Here is a 19,235-nt window from a genome sequence, read left to right as displayed (position 1 = left end):
GATGTGCTCTTTTCAAAAAATCCTCAGTCGGTTGATTTTGCCGGCTGGGCACTAGACTTTTTCTAGGCGAGAATCCAAGGCCATAACGCTTACAGAGCAGCCCGACGGCAGCAGCGTCTGCTATGCAGATGAGGGTGTTCGACCTCAGCTCGATGTCCTAATAACAAATGGTCGAGAATTCATTAAATACAAGATTTTCATATAGGCCGACCTAACACGTTGCGACAGGAACGTAAGAGGATCGGACTGAACTATTTGTCGCTGTTAGCTGCTTTTTAGCGATCCTTTCGGGGATGAGGAAATCTGCAGTCAATAGTCGTACCTCAGCTGGTTTTTCTCGACATGGTCCCACACAAAATGAGGGTTGATAAAAATTTTCTGGATCAAGGTCTAAGAGCGTGAAGGGCAAGAGCCGCTCTTGTCGGGGGCTAGCCGCCCATCCTTTCATGACGCATGCCGATGCCCTGCTGCTGTTCCGATTTGAAAGTACAAAATTGGGCGTAATATGTGCAGCACGATACAGAAAGAAAACTAGCAAACTTCAAACAAGAGGAGATAAGCTGCCCTTAAAATCTTCATAGCTTTCGCGCCGTTTGCATCTCCGTCAGCCCATCCAATGGTCTGCCTTTCGAGTTTTATGCTAAAGACTTCACCCTGATCGAAGCGGGACCGGGGATAAATTGGTCTAAGAGTTTAGGAACAGGGCTGAGAGTGAATCAGGAAAGTAGAGGAAGCAACTAGGTGCATACAATGCATTCTTTGTATAACAGAAAAGCACAGGCTATGCTCGTTATACAGCTATGCGTCGTGCGTCCGCATATCAAGCCGGAGATCCCCGATGGCTGGACGTCACTTAATGCCAACTAAGCCAACTCAACTATGCGATTACTCCTTTGAGGGTTCGGATGCTGTTGTGACATAAAATCGTTCTCCTCTTCCTTGGCCCCTGCTTCGTATGTTTCTTATTTTCTTATATTTTCTTTCCATTTGAGTTCTTCCCTCTTGCTCCCCTCTACCGAGCACACCGCTAAAAATGGCAAAAGTTAAAGTGACTCGAAGAACCATCGTAAGCATAGGTCTGCAACGCCAACAAGTCCCGGTTGTTCACCCGAAAGAAGTCGCAGGGTATCCTGGTGACAGTAGGCAGTAGCTAATGCAAGCATGAGCAAGGTAATGGTATAGCTGCTGCAGGCAAGCAGCAGGAAGAACAGCAAAAAGCACACGACACGTACGGCAACAGCAATAACGATAGCATCAGTAGTCAAGAAAGGGTCTCTTATGATTGGTTTCGTTGCTATCAGTTTCGTGATTAACGCGACTGCTTCGTACCGCTTGCGGCCCTCCATTGCCGTAGACGTATGGCGGCCAGGCGAAGCTCATTTCCACTAAGAAATAGCTTCAACAGGGAAGGGTTTCCCATTGCTATACCTTAGCTGGCAGTTGGTGTCTGTCGTTCTTCAACTCTTGAATGCGCTCCATTTCTGTCCCATTCTAAAACGCTTAGCGCCCAAACACCGGTCCTCATTCAGTCTAACTCCCATTATATTTTCTGTATTTCTATATTTATATTCCTTTGACGGCCCCAATGAAATGTTGTTCAGGATTTGTGGTCACTGTACGTTACTATCTATAACGTAGGTTGTTTCTTAGCAGGAGGGCCGTGCTGCTGCTGCTGCTGCTGCTGCCATGATCTCAAAAGGGGCTCAATAGTTCTCAGGCAGAGGCTAGTTTAGCATTGATTGAATCGCTTCGTTTTCGAATGTAAGGCACAAAGCCGGGAAAGACAGGCAGGCGGTCAGAAGAACGACAAGTTCCAGCACGAGAACAAGTATGAAGACGACCAACTTCACACAATAATTCCTTTACTTCGCTTCGTTCGCAGCCATTCAAAATGGTTATGTCTGCTGTCAAAATTTGAGGAGGACAGAAATAAAATGAGACAGAAGCGAAGCAGAAGGGAAAAGGACTGAAGTGGCAAAGGAAGCAGTAAAAAAGCACACAGGAAAGGTTACTGACGCTGGAATGTTAGAGTAGACGACGGCCATTCGTTCAGATAGAGATCTGGCCTCTATTTTTCGACAGAACGGAGCTTCCATGCATTGCGTCGACTCAAGGCAATGGTCTTATTGCGTCCGTTCATTGGCAATCGGTAGCAGAAACTGAACTCTGAGGTTTGCTTGTGAATCGATCGGCAGTGATAGAGCCGCGACGCTTTTTCTTTGTTACCTCTTTCGAACTCCTTTTTCGACGGTAGTATTCTCAACACAATAGTCCCCAAAGATAACAATTTAGAGCATCATGAGGGTTTAAACTATGTCAGCACCGCATATATTGTGCACTGATCTAAAATATAAAGCGTATGGGTACACATAAAATGCTATAAACTCATTGGATAGCACTAAACAAACCAAAAAATTGCTGCACTAGTAGTTCTGTCTTGAGATTTTAATTTGTACATTATTTAATATGTGAAATATTATGACAAAAAAAATGTTCGAACTAACTTGAATTCACGCATGCACATTTATTAATAATAAATACGCTACGAGATGACAACACGCTATTCACGCAATGCTGTGTGCCGATTCTTACCTTTTTGCCTTTAAGTTACCGAAGTGGTATATAGTAAGATCTCGGACAGCATGCTCAATGACAAGCGCTTCTGGCTTCAGTCATTCAAACAGCAAGTTTTACAAAGATGCGAAGCAAACACGGAATAAAGCTCTACGACCCCACAAACTCCCAGCCTTCTTTTCTCTCTGCCAGCCATCCAAGCACCATTTAAGTTACTACACATATCACTGCAAGACTGTAAATTTATACTAAAGTGCTAGCCTAAATGCATGTAGCCGCGACAGATGTCGTCTATTCTTTCCCGGGACAAATTGCCTCGCTCTCCACCAGCAGAGTAGTAGATGCGGCTACCAGCAACAACCTTTCCAAGTTTGCATCCCTAGCGTAAGCTACCGATTAACTCTAACCGTCTGTTGAGAATAACGCAGCTGCTGGCCAACACAGCGATCATTTAAGTTCCCATTGTCTCATCTGACCAGCCAAGGGTGGTTGAGCACGTGGACAGCTTTTGCTACCGCTACTGCTTGTCTGCATCCTGAGAAGTTCTGGTGAGGTGCTGATCGGACTGGTAGCCCGCCGACTGTCGATTTACTTGCTTCCTGGTATTGGCGCATGTGGGCTATAGCCTTCAAAGGTACCCCAGCGAAAACTGAACACACCCCAACTGTGGCAAAAAAAATAGACTGACAGAATAGTTCTTGCCATACATAGGTTCGTTAATTGTTAGTAACAGAGCACCAGCTAGTGCCAATATTAATTTGTAGGTTAGCAAAGTGGAAATAAACTGGCAAGGGCTTATGGGGTTAATGTGGACGCTCTGTGTCGTAGAGAAGAATTTAACGATATTGCACTGAATGTTAGCGACTGTCGACAGTCGACAAGAGAAACCCGCGCACCCTTCTATTTTTCTATTTCTTTCTACAGAGCCGGTGTTGTTGGTACGCCCGTTACCCGTTTGAGTTGGCTAAAGTGTGTGGTTTTTCAAGTTGACTCAGCTAGATTTGCCACCGTCTTGAAACAGCAAAGGGGGACTGCGCTCAAGAAACACGGAGACGATGCTTTTAAACGACATGGCGATTGTCATAGAACCCTGTATTCCCATCGTCATTTTTTACCTGCTTGATTCTGTAGAGGTAAGTATTGATAATAAAAGAGGTCCTCACGGCAAAGAGTGTGTCATTCTTATCTTGCACCAAAATCTTGAAGGTCATCTTAGCCTCTGCCCTCACCAGCTCCGACGCCATTCTTGACTTCAGATGCCTCGCGCAAGTAATCAGTGTCAACTCGCTTCTTTTTGCTTTTGCGACGGAGTTTTTTTACCCGTACAAAACGCGCCTTGATTGGGAGGTAAGTTTGTGCTTCTGTTGGTACCAGTAGCGCCTTCACTACTCACCGTGCATGCCGGTCAGGAGCAGTGGCTCTCAGAACAGGGCTTTTTTATATCTGTTTCCTCTTCTGCGTGCATTTGCGTACGATAACTGCTGTAAGATACCTGAAAAACCGTCCAGGGCAGCTAGATACTATTTATAGTTGACAAATTTGTCACAGTGATAGAGTGACGAAGAGAGGGAAAACGTAGGAAGTGAAAATACAGCTATACCAAGAGTATTACGTGCGTTACTTCCGCATTTTAAATTTATATACATTTAAATCGAAAAGGCCAATCGCGCACACAACGGGAAAAGAGTCAAGGCGCGGGCTTCCAGTCGTCAATGCTACATCCGATCCACTGTGCAGCCAACCAGCCAGTTTACTGGCGGCTGCTCATAAATAGAAGCCAAAAAAGACTCCGAGTGGCACTTCCTGCTGGGGGTGATTATGCTTCTCAGAGGGTTACTACTCGCTGTCCTATATTAAAGCAACACAACCCTCCTATGTGTTCATTCTCTCTCAGTGCTTAACGTTGCTTCTTCTTTTTTTTAGTTCTGCGCCTTGTTCATTCTTCGACTTTGGAACCTAACAGCAAACGAGTTTCGGTTCCTTTCGTAGCGACATCAATACCAGATTTAACATTGGCTTCAGTTTCACCATCGGAATAGTGGCAGTATCGCGTAACAGCGAAGCTCGTACATGTCAGGCTCAAGTGGCCTGCTTTGCCTTTCTGCCGATCTTCGTCTTTGCTCTTATTAACTGAATACAGATATCCAGCGCAAGCAGCAGCAGCATCAGTAGCTGTCGTGGTGGTAGTTGTAACGAGCGAATTGCGCAGGCTTGGATGTTCTGCTGTTGGTAGGCGATATTCGTTGAATAAGGCGCTCTTTGCTTTATTACTAGCCTTGCCTATGGTGATAGGAAGTGCACGCTCGCAGTGACACAAACATTAGCAGCAGGCCGAAGCGTATAGAGGCTTCGTGTAGGTTAGTGCGTGCGCCAACCGACCGAACGAGCCAGTCCTCGAAACTGATGTTGGAATCAGGACGCGACAACAATGCGCAAGCGTGTATATTAGAAACCCTATTACGCATTCTCACGGGACGCGATTTAATGACAGAGACTAGACGCTGAAGACTGAAAGTTAAAAAGGGTTAGGAGGGTTTTTGCAAACGGATCAAGGACGTGATGCTCTCACGACAATAGGGGGATTGACACATGCTCTGCATCGCGCATTTGTCGCCCTACATTTTTTCTAAAACTACTACTGCTACCATTGGCTGACTTTGTGTGGAAAAAACTGAATACGGAGTTTAGGACAGGCGAATATAAGCGTGTAATTATGGCCCTGCTTATTGCTGCGTTCGGTTATAACTACGATTGGAGAGGTGTAAAAAATACTCTATTGAAAAGATTCTCGGCCTGTGGCAGCATCGATAACCTCTGTTTCTTCTTTTTCCACTGAAGAGATAACAAAACCCCTTTTTAATATTAGGGAGGGGACCTTTTCGCCTTACCGTTACCGGCCTCATTGTTATCCCAATATGGGCATAAGTTCACGTAATTAATTAATTCAGCCTTGCAGCGTTTGTGGACCCACAAATAGATAATCTGACAAGGATTTTTCAAGGATGAGTTGCTTTGAAGCACTTCTGCGCACATTGGCGGAAGTTATTTTTTTAACCTTATTGCATCGACTTTTTACTTACAGTTTATCGTGTAAAATTTTCTCCACTATGCACATCAATCGGTGAGGTTCCTGCCTAAGATTATCTATGCACGTCTTAATTGAACTCACCCTAATTTGCCGGAACTTTAAGGAATAAAACTCTGTGTGAAGGAAGCCATTAGACAAGAACAAAAGATCTGGGAGAACGGTTGTGTCGCCAAGATTCTATGCACTGATCATGATCATTAAAATGCTTCACTTAGAAAATACAGTAGATATAAAGGTAAAGGATTTTTTAAACCATTAAACTGTTTTAAATTACTTCTGTATGCTTTCAGGCTCTTCCTATTTGTCCAATGGTGACTCTGATGTCTGTTTCTTGCGTGAGATTCGGATTAATGATCACATCACATCAGTAGATATTTTTAATTATAAATATATATATGCATAACGATACTGAGTCACATATAGAAATTTCCTCAATTATATAGTTTTGAGAGTTCTAATTGAAGAAGCTGATATTGTAGCAATGGTGAATGCCAACCCAGACCAGATCTAAACCATCAAACCGCTACACTTTGTGGGTTGAACTGAATCAATCGAACCCAAATGCATTTTATGGGTAAGCAACCACTCGCGACACCACTATCTGCCGTACGTTTCTTTTTCGTACCTTACTAGCAACGCAGCTACCCTGTTACAGATCAAGGCTGGTCTTTTGCGTCGGATCGATGCTACCTGGCAATATTCTAGGCACTCTAGGGATCACTAGTGAATCTTACAAACTGTTTTATTTATTCAAACATTGGCTTAGTTTCCCCGTTCTGATACACCCGTAGACGCCGACAGGCTATGAACCACATATATGTGTTCTGTTTGCCCGTCCTTTAGCGTAATCTGTCTGAAGCCTTTTGCCGCTATGGGAGCAAGCAGGCTTTCTGGCTAAGCACTGAACACCAAGCATGTTTCCTTTGGTTAAGGCTGGGGTAGACGCATAAGTTTTATTGACATAAAGGGGACAAAAACACGGGCCGGTCTCAAGCGAGCTCCGGCGCTTGCATTAGACTGTTTCCGCAGACTTTGCGCTCATCTGCGACTGTATTGGCATCCAGCTACTATCCGTTGTCTGCCAATGATAGTAATAAAGGAGACCAATAGGCCTGAGCAGCAGCTAAGGAGCCGGCATCGCCGACGGGGACGGACCACGATCAGCGGCGTGCAACGACGACTGTGGCCCCTACGGACGGAGAAAATAATCTACATTCGCACACGACCGCATTGGTCAGCTCTGTATGGATTGGCGGCCTAAACATGTCCGCTCGACCGTTTATTTTCTTTACATGATCCTACCATTATCCCGCTCCCGGTCTCTTTAGTTCCAGCTTTTTTATCCCTGGCTCGAAGTAGGACAGATAAAACAAACCAACGGCCGTTAACAGGCAATTGCGAGAAAGTGGCTTGTGTTTGTGGCCGCTGCCAACGTTCGAACAATGCTTCTGCTAAAATAAACACTGAGAATGCAGTGCTTCTGCTGCCGTTTCTTTGTCTGCTTACTGCTGCTACCGATGCTTATGGTAAAGCGGAAATCGAGAATAGGCCTCTAGATTTAACGAAGTATACAGTCATACAGATGAACGCAGCAGCAGCAACGCAAATAGCGGTGGTCTTATAGCAAAAAAAGCACTGGCGTGCAAAAAAGGACCAACCAATGAAAGAATCAAAGCAACAAACGAATAGTGCTTCTACTGGCGCTTTTAGGGATAGGAGAGTAGACCTGGACCCCGATGAACAGCGTGAAAGAGAACGCGGCACAAGCCACACTTGCAGAAGGGGATTCATTTGTTTATTCCCGTTCCTAGACCCCGTATTTTGCCTCATTTCCTCATCGTTCTGCTCGTCCTGAAGTTGATCCACAATACTACCGTCCGTTGTACGTCGAACACGCTGCTTTGCCCAAAGATCCGCCCTAGGTTCGTAGACCTATTCTGGCGAGGCTGGCGATGCCAATTCGAATGGACTGCTAGGACTCGCTAGCCTTCTTTGCTGACTGCAGTGCTGATGGTGATGGTCGTCTTTTTGCTGCTACCACGATCACTAGACTTGACTCTCGCCTGCGACACTCATATTACGAAGCGTGAGCACTCAAACGCCTTGTTTGAAATCCACATCCTTGCATATGACTAAGTTGCGCCTGGAGCCTCGTCAATGTTCGGGCATATAGCGACGTTACTACGGCTACCGCAGAGTGCTGAATTGGTAACAGAAGTCATTGTATCAACAATGATCTAGGGCGTTTGAGTTGGTTTATTGCTGCTGACCGGGCAGAAATAGATCGGCAAGGTGCGATCGGTCCCTAACGCTTGATACGAACTTTTCATCGGCAAACTCGATGGATTTTTGGGAAATTGCATCGGTGGTAATAAAAGAGCGCCAGCCGTTCATCGTAGGACCCGTCATCAACTCGGACACGTTCCTCGTTTAGAAGCTGGCCGCCAGGTTAGGTACTGTTACGTTGTACCTTTTTGAAAAAGTATACGCCATTATCGTTCCCTATAAGCCCGAAACGATAGGATTCGCTTGCTCTGTTTCCCGTCGTAAGGAATCGGTCACAGTCGACGGGTAAGATATTTCTCACTTATTTCAATATAAAAGCCGTCTTACTGTGCTTCTGTGTGCGTGCGTGTGTTTATGGATGTCTGCTAATAAATTTAAGTATGCTCGCTATCGGATGCTTCAGTTCAAGCCAGTAGGCTGCTGCCTCAGCCTTTTTAGTTGGCCGCTGACTCGCGTATTTTCAGCGCATTTCTCGATTCCCGCTATTTTGAGAATTCTACTGCAGTGCTTTCTGACATGAACCCAAACAGCCCGTTTGCGCTCTGGCATAGTAGTAGATTTCCAGACATCCACTGAAACATTGGTGTGGGCGGACAAGCGGCTCTTGGAACCATTTCGTGCATGGATGGTGACCTACTCTACTTAGGGCATACGGACTGAAGCTAAACTTGTTCAGGCCCGACCTTTCTGCTTCGCTGGCTACTCATGCAGATTCACCCATATAAACGAGGGCAAACTAAGGGCGACGTCGTAGATCTTTCATACCCTTTGCCATCCGTTCTACTACACGGCGCAAAGGAGAATCTGCTCAAAGTCGTACTGTTTTTTCTGTTTGTTTTTTTGTAAGACACGCGTACAAGTCCTTGTTATCGTAGACCATTTGGCTGCTACCAAAACTAGTTGGACTTCTACGCATTGACAACATTCGTAAACATGCTTTGTGAGGCTAAGAGGAATAGTTTTTAAGATTGGTGCTGTCTGGTGCCTCCTTAGTCTACCTGTTTTCTAGTCCATGAGAATTGGATTGCGCCATCGATTAGTGGTAGGATCTCTCTAAACTTTTACAATACTACCTTCCTGTTTATCTTCTCGTCTACTGTAGGATAACTGCAAAATTTTTCTTGTCTTTGTTTATTCGGTAACATTGATTTTTTTTTTATACAAAAGGCGTTATCGCAGTGAGTTTCGTAGCTACTTAAGAATATACCGGTTTTTACATATATATTTATGGACCAAGTATGCATGGGGGTGGACAAGTTTCGGTCCCAAAAATAAAGGTCGATGCTTTTGTGATAGATGGCGTGCCTGAAGAATTATGTGAAGAATGCATGTAGCTTGAGCTCCAAAGAAACGTTGGATTCCTTCGGAAATTCTCATTCGTTTTCAATAGTGGCTGTGTTCGGCGTAACATACACTATATTCGGGCTCTGGATGTCCTTGGGTGGTGTGTTAAAACTTGGATTATTTGAAACTTACGCCCTTCAAAGCAAATAAAAATCAACTTCTCCCACTTCAGAACTCTAAGTTAAACTATAAAGTAAACTGTCAATTTTTCTTTATTGGCAAGTCGACCCTTCAACTTACTCATAAACGTGTTGGGTCTAAATATGCTGCCATAGAGGACCCTGTCGAAAGTAAAGTGTCGGCTTTGTTCGCTTTTAAAAAGATGCCAAACGTTTTTTTTTACTGGACGAAAACGAAATTTTACTGGAGAAAAAGCGTAGCAGACGTTCTTTTCTATACACTTCTTCACGTTAGCCTTTACGCATGGGTAGGCTTGAAACGTAATAGCGGGTTACTAGCAGTAGCCGTATCTTACAATTAAGAAGATAAACTATTAGGAAAACGATGAGTAAACGACTTTTCAAAATGAAAGCAATTGTTAGCGGATAAACCATAATAATTATGGCAACAACGGCACGATCTAATAATAAACTTGTGGTATATTTCATTGAACCTGGTCAATGCGATTCCAGCTAAGATAGCTTCCCCCGAGTCAAGTGTGTTGACCCATTTCATGTAGAATGCGTAGACATTTTACTTACGAACATCTATTACATCTTCTGAAATCTATGCTGGGGGACGTATATACAAATGATGTGTTGGAAGGTGAAACAAAGAAAATTCAATATATTTTATAATAACATGGTACACTGGCAGCACGGCTCGCTGTTAGAGTTCGTTTGTTATAAGTACATTATAAGTATATTACCGTACATGCTTGGGTGATGGTCCGTGTCAAGCCGTAGGTTGGAAAATATCACGTGCTACTTTATCCAAGGACGAAAGTTGTTTTTGCTTACTTGGTGAAGTTCTGCACTCTCAAGTTGCGAAATTATCATTCGCCTATTCGTATGGTGACCGCCATAATCTATAAGCCGAATTGTATTCCCCTGTACTCAAATACAAAAGTAGCCTGTTCAATGTAAACATACAGTGTTTAATATATAAGTGAGCGATCCCGATTACTCTATTCATGTTTTATCTGTACGTGTAGAAATACTATAGCCTCCTTTTAAACAATTTATATTGTTGTCTGCCAGCTGTTGCTCGCTCTGGCATCAAATTTTACCTTGAGAACGGAAAGAACCATTTAGATTATTGTATAAAACACGATGTTGAAGACTGCATTGAGAATGAGGAATGTACCTACGTTAGTTAACCCAAAAAAAAATGATCACCAGGTTTGTTGCTTGTGGAACTTCGTAATATACACGTCTATCCAACACTGCCTCCATTGGGATACCATGGTATGGTTGACATGCCTGAATTTCTTTGTCCACGTCTTTAGTTTAATTATGAGATGTTAGAAATACGATTTTATTTTGCCCACGGTTCGTAAGCTGCATCGCTAGAACGCTAAAAATATTAGCGCTTATCGAACAGCAGCTGTTTTAAAAAAAGCCGTCAGTATCATCACGTTCTTGTGTGGCACTTCACAGGCCGCTAAAGCTTGTCGTCTTACACAGCTAGCTAATAAAGCCCGCATAGGAAAACGCTACAAATATCTAAGCCTCATACAAACTCGTCACTGTTGAAAAATAATTGAAAAGCTGGAACATGCGCGCAACGTTAATTTTTGCCACTGTCGTGGCCAAGAACCTGGCCTGCGAAACAAACAACGATCTGACAAAAGAAGAAACGTCTACACGGGGCATTCTCATATTGCTTGGAGGCATTTTGGCTTGCATATAGAGATAGGGAGAGAGAGGGAAAGGACAAGTGTAAAAGACCAAGGGGTCTCATTGCGTAACGAGCGGAGCAGAGAAAGGTAACATACTAAAGGGCTGAGATGTTTTTTACCATTAACGTTATGACTGATCTTTTTTCCTTCGGGGTCTTCTGCCACTAACTCATCGCCTGTGCCGCAACTTAGTCATTCGTCCCCGGTTCATTCTTCAAGTAGCGATCGAATGGCCTATTTAAGCCACCGTACCATTGCCAATGAGTGCTTGGTTGTCCGCTTGCGGAAATATTCTTAAGGAAACTCAAAGCGCATTCTGAGTAGTTCCGTCTCCGGCATGGCGTTCGTTAGTGGGCATGCAAAATTTCAAGCACCAACATAACCACGTGAGTGTTGTGGCAGAAAGTATATAAAAATTACTAAATTTAGGAGATAAGATACTTATCAAAGTGCATTCGGTTCTGAGAAAAGGAGCGTGACAAAATGATCTGGGAGCAATAAGACCTATTCAAGAGTCGGGAGAACCGATCAACTTTATAACAGGACATGTTGCCCATATTAAGGATGATAATCCTCGTGGCATTGTTGTGACCGCTCCGTAAAAATGTTTGGTTTTACTGTGCTTGTTGCTGTAATTGTTGTTGTCTCAACGAGGCATAGCGCAGCATTGACATGCTGAGGATACACTTCACATGACGACCTGCATGCAGGATACGTGCTTTTTTGCATCGAATATTTAAGGCGGGTTAGAACGATGCGAAAGGCATCTTCTCTCTTCCTGTGCCGCTCTCCATCTTTCTCTGTTCGAGTGCGCGTGTAGATGTGCTACAACATCGTGGCTGCTAGGCTCGATAAAAAGGCTAACAGAGAACGATCTTTTGTGCGTCCGACGGCGGGTTGTCTTTTCACCTAGAAAGCGCATAAGGACCTGGCCTGGATCGCTCACGAAGGCTGCTATATAAGCCGCTCTCGCGACAAGCCAGTTTGGCTGGCTGGAAGTTAGGTGCGCCCTCCAGACGAAATGCGGGCTCTACCTTTTTTCCTTGTCTCCAACTGCAACGTACAGCAATGCATCACATCGCATCGCTAATAGGTCGATCTACAAAGGCATTCGTTTAACAAAATGATATTAGATACATATTTAGATAAGTGCCTATCTATCTGTTTTTAATAAATAAATAAATAAAATATTATTGTTGTGAAGAACAGAGATTTTCAAATTTAACAATCATGTCTATATTTAGCTCTAGAAGGCGTCGAAAAACCTTATTTCCACGGACTGGATTGCAAACGCAAACATAGAATATATTGGGCGATAATGAATACATACAAACGTTCATGTTCGAAAATGATTTCCTATAAATTGCCGCTATATGTATATATACATAAACTTACGGTGAAATCTATGTTGAGTCCCAGAAGCCTTGTCGAAAACATTATAAGAGGCCAAAATTGTATAGAGCTAAATAGAATAACGCAGGTTGGGAAGAAGGTAAGCCAGCAAACGACCAGTTTCCTTATCTTTTTCGCTACGTTTGGCTGACTAACAACAAAAAATGGACAAGAAAGATGATTGCAAAAAGTCCTATTTTCTATACACTATACAACTCGTTAGTTTGAAAACAAGGTCTTCGTACATTGGAGACCTACAATCGATTAATCGGCGGATTGTACTGCGGGCTTGCGTCTTCGACTTTTTTTGGCCTTTCTTTGCTCGGTAACGCTTTCTTTCTTTTTTTCTTGACTTGTTGGCTAGCATAGACTTCAATTTCTTGTTGAACTCTCTTCGGACTTTCTTGCTTGTCACCGCGCGCTTGCTTTGCGATTTTAGCCTCGCCTTTTGTTCGCTTGCGGAGTAGCAATGTAAAGTCAACAACCACTAGATTAACTTTTCTCTCTCTTCGCATTCTTCTTACCGGAGTAGAGATCTGATAAATCTAAAAGGACTTGTTCGATGTTTCTTTAGTCTCTCTAACCCTCTTCCTCCTTTAAAAACCATTTTGCCTTTCGCTCTTTCACTCCATTCTGCACTGGCTTGCGCGGCGTCAGTTTTCCTGGCCCAAAGCCAATACGGACTGTGCACGAAGGAGTTTTGTCCTCGGCTTTCCTCTTCGAGCAAAAAGGAACGGGAGTCCAGTAAAGGCACGTTGGGGAGTAGAGTCGGCACAGTGTGGAGCAAGGAAAACCTATAAAGTAAGAAGCTACTACGAGCCATCCGATCAGAAGGCAAGCAGGCTCGCAAACAACAACGAGACCAGCAGTCCCAGCGCTGTCGGCAGATCCCGCTAAAAGAGAAAGACAAGAAGTGGGTGGAAAAGGTGGACCTCTTTTGCTTGAGGTTTGCCTTTTTGTCCGTCTATGGACTTCTGCCTCTCTCTGTTGCGGTTATGTCATCTCTTTTTTAATTAAGTTTGTTTGTCTGTAAAGGGTTGGGATGTTGATGCTGATCCTGCCACTATTGATGTTAAATTCTAGATTTCGATGTAAAGGAGTTCAAATGAAGGAACGATTGCCTCTTGCTCAATCTGTCCGACGTTTTAAGTGTGCCTGCTGCTGCTATGGCTGTTCGACTACTATCTTTGTCGCTGCTTCCAAAAACGACAACAAGAAAAATGGCAGCCGTGACTGTTATTGTTTTAGCTACTACAAAACTCGAAACGACTGAGCTGGTAGATACCAAATCCCAACCTTTTATCTCCAACAGCAGCTGTAAAAGGCCACAAAGACACTGCTCGTTTGTCTGAAGAAGAGACGGACAGCTGAAGAGCCAGCGAGGGCGCAGTGCATCTGACCCATATCCGCACGCAATTCGAGAGCAGACAAATGAACGACGCAACTTCTTGCTGGTTGTAATACTGTTCTGTACCTTCACCGGACCAGTTCTAACGTTTGCCACTAACATGCCAAACGATGTAATGATAAATCGATTGGACTATCGGCCAATCTTAACGTAATAGTATATATTTGTTTGGTTCGTAACTAGGTCTATAATCTACAGGCATCATTACATTAGCACAAAGGGGCAGTAGTATTCACGGAGGATCAACGATGTCGTATAAAGCAGAACTCACTCATTTGATCCATGATTTGATGATAACCGATACTGTTAAAGCATAAATAACCATGATTACCGTACATTGATTACTAAATGGACCACATGGTAGAGCCAAGTTCTGCCTTTCATTAAACCCCTTCCGTGCGAACATGAAAATGTTTGTAACTGTATGAAATTATTGTAGCAGATGTACTAGATATCGAAATACGGTTACATAGGCGTATATATACAGTAATTATAATTAAGGGAGCCGCTTGAATGCCTCTCCTATTATGCGCTAGCTTACTAAACCCAGGATATGTAAATGTCTAATTCGTGCTAGCTCGTTGCTTGCGTACGTGGTAAGATTTAGATAGGTTGACGTAGGCCCAGCTTATAACTGCAGGCACTCTCAACTAGACGTTCTTGTGTAACAATTAAAAATATTAGAAAGCAGAGTCTACTACTATGTGAGACCTTTTCATTATCCTAAGGTTACATACGACATACATTCATTAAGAATAGGACCGATTAAATGAGCGTTTAAGACAAGCTTGACTATGCATTCGTACAAAAGCGAACGAAATGGGGAAATTCCCTGACGAATTAATTTCTATTACGATATTTCTAAATAAACACATTCGAAGTACTTCGTATAGTGCTCAGGAGGCAGTTACAATAATTCCACGGTGAATTATAAACAAATCCATTTGTGTAATTCTAAAGCTTATTTGAACATTTTTTTAATCTAATTCAGCGTTTAGTTGAATGTGCATGGTGCGCGTATGTAAGAGACAGCGGTGGAGATGGAAGTAAGGATTACGTATGTTCCTTATGCCCTTTCTGAATAATTTTTCGCTAGTACCCTCTTGGGTGTGGACTCAAGTGAGTGTATGGTGTCGCGTAAGGGATACCGGGCAGTCGCTTAAGCGAGCCGAGACAAGAATGTTGAAGCGAGGCTATCTTCTTATGAATATTTTAACATGCCTGCGGGGTTGAACCAAAAGTGGCACATTAGTCAATAATTAAGGATTTTGGCACTCGCACACATATACACGCAGAGCCCCAATGGGACGCCCTATTCCCGATGTCGTAAGTTGAGTTGTGTCGAAAGCTGTATGCTGATCATCGGCGCAGACTATAACGGACCCGTTGGCTACGCCAGTTAGACCCAGTTGCTACGCGCGTTACTCGCGCTTCGTTGGGCCATCGACGTTGCGAAACAACCTATTGTAGAATGTAATTGCTAGAAAGGTTGGCTTACTTACCCGCTTCTTTCGTTCGGCCACTCGACTTTTGCAGGTCAATCGGGGTAGTCTAACGGCCCTTCTTCCTTTCTCTCTAGTCCTCTCAGTAACACTTACAAATGTAAACTTGCAACATCTTTCGTGAACTCCAGTGGCATCGTCAGTACCAATTTGTCCTAGCGTGACGTCCATAATGCTGCCTGCTCCCAGCAATAAAGTGCCTTAATGAGTTATGTGTCCAAAAGGCAGTGACAAAGTCTCCAGAAGCATATATGGAAAAGGACGCCTACCTAGGCGGGGGAAGGACAGGCAGCTGACTCTCGCTAATAATGGCAATTGATTTCTGTCCTTCGAGGATCTCAGAGAGTCGATCGTGGGCAGGGCAATGAAGAGAAATTGTCATCGTCAAGCGAATCGAAGCGGACACGGTCGCCATTACACAGCGTCTGGGCTTGACCAGGACAACTAACTAAACGATAAGATTAAAGCTTACGTAGCGGCTGAAAAGAAAACTAAAATCGGAGATCAGTTTCTGGAGGTGACGAGATCCACTCGTATCAAACCTTAGCTGGGGAATCACAAGGAAAAACACAAAATCGCTGAAAGGGAGATGGTCGTGAAAAACTACTGGGTCAGCATAAAAAGAAACTTCAGCATCGGTAGCGCAAAAGAGAAGCAAAATGCGAAAAGGATAACTCCGCCTATAAATCAACCTAAGAACATTTGAGCAGTTTCGGAAGAACGAAAACCCTCGCAGCGAAAAATAGTATTTATGGCACTCGTTTGGTGGAATAAACAGCTCAGCATAAACACTATCTGCCAATGCAAGGGAAAGAAACATACGTAAAGAAAAGGACAAGAAATTTGGCTTGAAAAACAATGTATTCTATTAGCTTTCACTGGCTCCAAGTATGCTTTTACAAAGAAACAAGGATTTTCATTTTTTAATAGCACAGTTCAATCAATAGTACGTCTTCTCCACTCGTTAATTAATCCCAAAGGAAATAGGGATTGAACACGTTGAAGAGTGTATTAAGAAAAACTTACCTTAGAGATACGTTGATAATGGAGTTTCAAAACTGTTTAAACAAGTTAAGGCGATAATTTAAGCTGAAGAGTTATATATATATATATATTGTACATATTTAAAAACTTGTCGACCTTGGTGACTTTTTCTAATAGCCTCGCTGATGAGCATAATTCACGACAGCAGGTAAGTTTAGTTGTTATGTGCGGAGTATGTAACGTCAGTTGAACGGAGTGGGGCACCAGCAAGAAATTGATTGATATGGGCCTTCAAACGTGTATTAAAGTGTAGGGAACGGGAAGTCCATACGGCAAACTTTTTCGGCACCAGCTCATTGTTTGGATCATCTAAACATTTTTGCTATCCATCATTTACCTCTTCAAATGTAAAAAGTGTGAAGCGTGTTAAAGTTGAAGATACGTAAGTTAGTACACAAAATAGATAAAAGGCAAAAACTAACCAAAAAGAGAAACTTTGAATATCTTTAATATAATACCTAAACAATAGTTTCTAAAAGTTTATTTTGTCAAGAAGGATTTGATGGGAAAAGAGGCAACTCATGCTGCTCGTTTTGCTCAAGGAGCAAAATCTGATGTTTCTCGCTACCTCCTGATGATTTTGAAAGAAAAACTATTCTTTGTTTAAACCATGCCAATGACGCTAGTTTTACCAATTGAACATAAGGATTCTCTCGTTAGCTCGTGCGGAAGTGCTGTGCTTGCTTAGTAACAGATGATAGCATTAGCGTATAGTGGAAAAAAGTGTGACCTTTGCGTAATCGTTATAAGAAGCTCATTGCCTATTTGCCTCTGGTCTTCGGCGTTATCAGCAGTACAACTATAATGAGAATTGGTAACTCCAGAGTAGATATGTCAAGTACAATATGACATCCCATTACACTGATTCACCTAGACCCATCTATCCATCTCTGCTTATTTGTTTACTATAGACTGTCTCAGGGTGGCAGCAACGTGTATGTAAAAGCGTAAAAAAAAATCCCGTACACAGGCATCTAGCTCGTGGTTAGCCCATAGGTTATCATGGCGTCTGTCTTCTGTCGAGCAACTGTGGGCGATGATCTATGAATTTATGCTGTGGCTGAGCTGGGACAAAGCTACTGTTTTGTGAGGGTGGCAAAACGGACACAGAATATATGTTTGATTTAGATGGTCTAGGTTGAGGTTGTCGCTGGCAGGGTCCGGAACTCGAGGGATGTCATTCGTCAAAACCTTTCTGCCCCCCTTCGTTTTCGGTCGTATTTGTTACTCGATTCCCTGTTCTTCGTCAGATTACACCTATCGCTGTTTATCGCTTGGTGTAAACTAGGACATGAACCTCGACGAACAACGCACCATCATCATTCTCGGGTCAGGCGGAGGCGAAGGAGCGCGGCGCCTGCCACCCACTCCACCACAAGAGAAGAACGTTTGTTACTCAAATCTCTTCCGAGATGCGGTAAGTCGACGCGGTCAGTACAGCCTACGAGTCCTTGCTCCCTCCTAACAGCTCTACTGCGCCTAGTAGAATTGATACCTGCTAGCTTTTCTTATCCAGCGCCATGTCGCCTTTCCTCTAGATGCCTCCAACTTACTCTCTTTTGAATACCCTTACGTTCATACACTTTTCTTTTTCCACGTGCCAAGCCGACTGCAGCATGATCACATCAGCTATGGGTTCACCAACAGGTACGGTGAGAAAAAGGAAAGTTAGTCTACCGACTATGCGCCGAATTCGTTGCCCGACCAGCATAAGCGAGCGTCAAAGATATAATCCGGAAATATTGGTAACAGTAACACGGCCGAGATTATTATACATTGACAGATAGGTGACCAAATCGCAGCCTCTGCTTTATCAGCAACGGGCTCGATGTCTACCATTCAGTATCTAATGTATACTAGCGTCAACCCGAAATGGCCGCTAAATGCTTCGTTAAAGCAGGATCTCCATTTAGATGTATGGACCCGCTGCTAGTGTTCACGCCACTTTACCAAACCGGCAAAAACTACAGATTTGCAGTTACTTGGATGGGAGCATACAAGAAGAAAAGAAAGAGGATAGGATTTCAAAAACCGCGCCGCATTAGACTTATTTAGGAAAAAGTGTGCACTCATCAATTCTGGTCTCAATTGTAATCATAGGCTTTTAGTTCTTAAACCGCGAAAGCCTCGGTCGTACGATATTAGGCCATTTACTGAATAAGGCTTTATCGAAGGAATACCCCTTGTCCTTTGCTGTCGACTTTCAGTACCCTGGTAATTAAACATGGTTACTTGCTTGAAGTTACTAGACACCATGCCAGTGAAGGGAACGAATAAGGCATAAGGGCAACGAATTTGAACAATCATTGTTGACGTTGGGTTTGCTGGTAAAGGGTGAGCAATAGCTTAACGGTTTCGGCTAGAAATTGAATCCTCGATATTACCCTTACTATACTTTCCACAAGAGTTATTCTGAGGCATTTTGAAAGACTAATACCTCATTCGTACATTGGGACCGTTAAACTGCTCCCAGATCGCTAGGTTATCCCAGATAGTATAATGAATGGAGGTATATTCGTTATGGGCATAAGTGTCTTGCACGCGCTGGAGGTAAATTCGAAAGCATTGGGTATGCATCGGCTAATGCTATCTACAGGAAATCGTGGCATGAAGAATAGTGCTTATTTCTGTGGTAATAGTGGTAGTAATTCTATTCAGCGAGGCCGTTCTAACAAAACTGTTTCGGCGACACATAATGACGCAGTGGATTAAAAAAAAAGCAGAATGCAACGCGATTTAGGGGAAAAACGCATAAGA

The 19,235-nt window shown here is 43.3% G+C and overlaps 1 protein-coding gene across 4 annotated transcripts in view; it reads left to right on the top strand.

Annotated features, from left to right (window-relative positions):
* LOC111267881 (band 7 protein AGAP004871) overlaps window positions 1–19,235 on the top strand; it is a 104,628-nt gene that overhangs the window by 31,134 nt on the left and 54,259 nt on the right. The window lies entirely within an intron of this gene.

Source organism: Varroa jacobsoni, unplaced genomic scaffold (assembly GCF_002532875.2).
Source record: "Varroa jacobsoni isolate VJ856 unplaced genomic scaffold, vjacob_1.0 scaffold_1233, whole genome shotgun sequence".
Classification (NCBI taxonomy): Eukaryota; Metazoa; Arthropoda; class Arachnida; order Mesostigmata; family Varroidae; genus Varroa; species Varroa jacobsoni.
The sequence above is the reverse complement of the archived record's forward strand: the minus strand, read 5'-3'. Positions and strand labels throughout refer to the sequence as shown.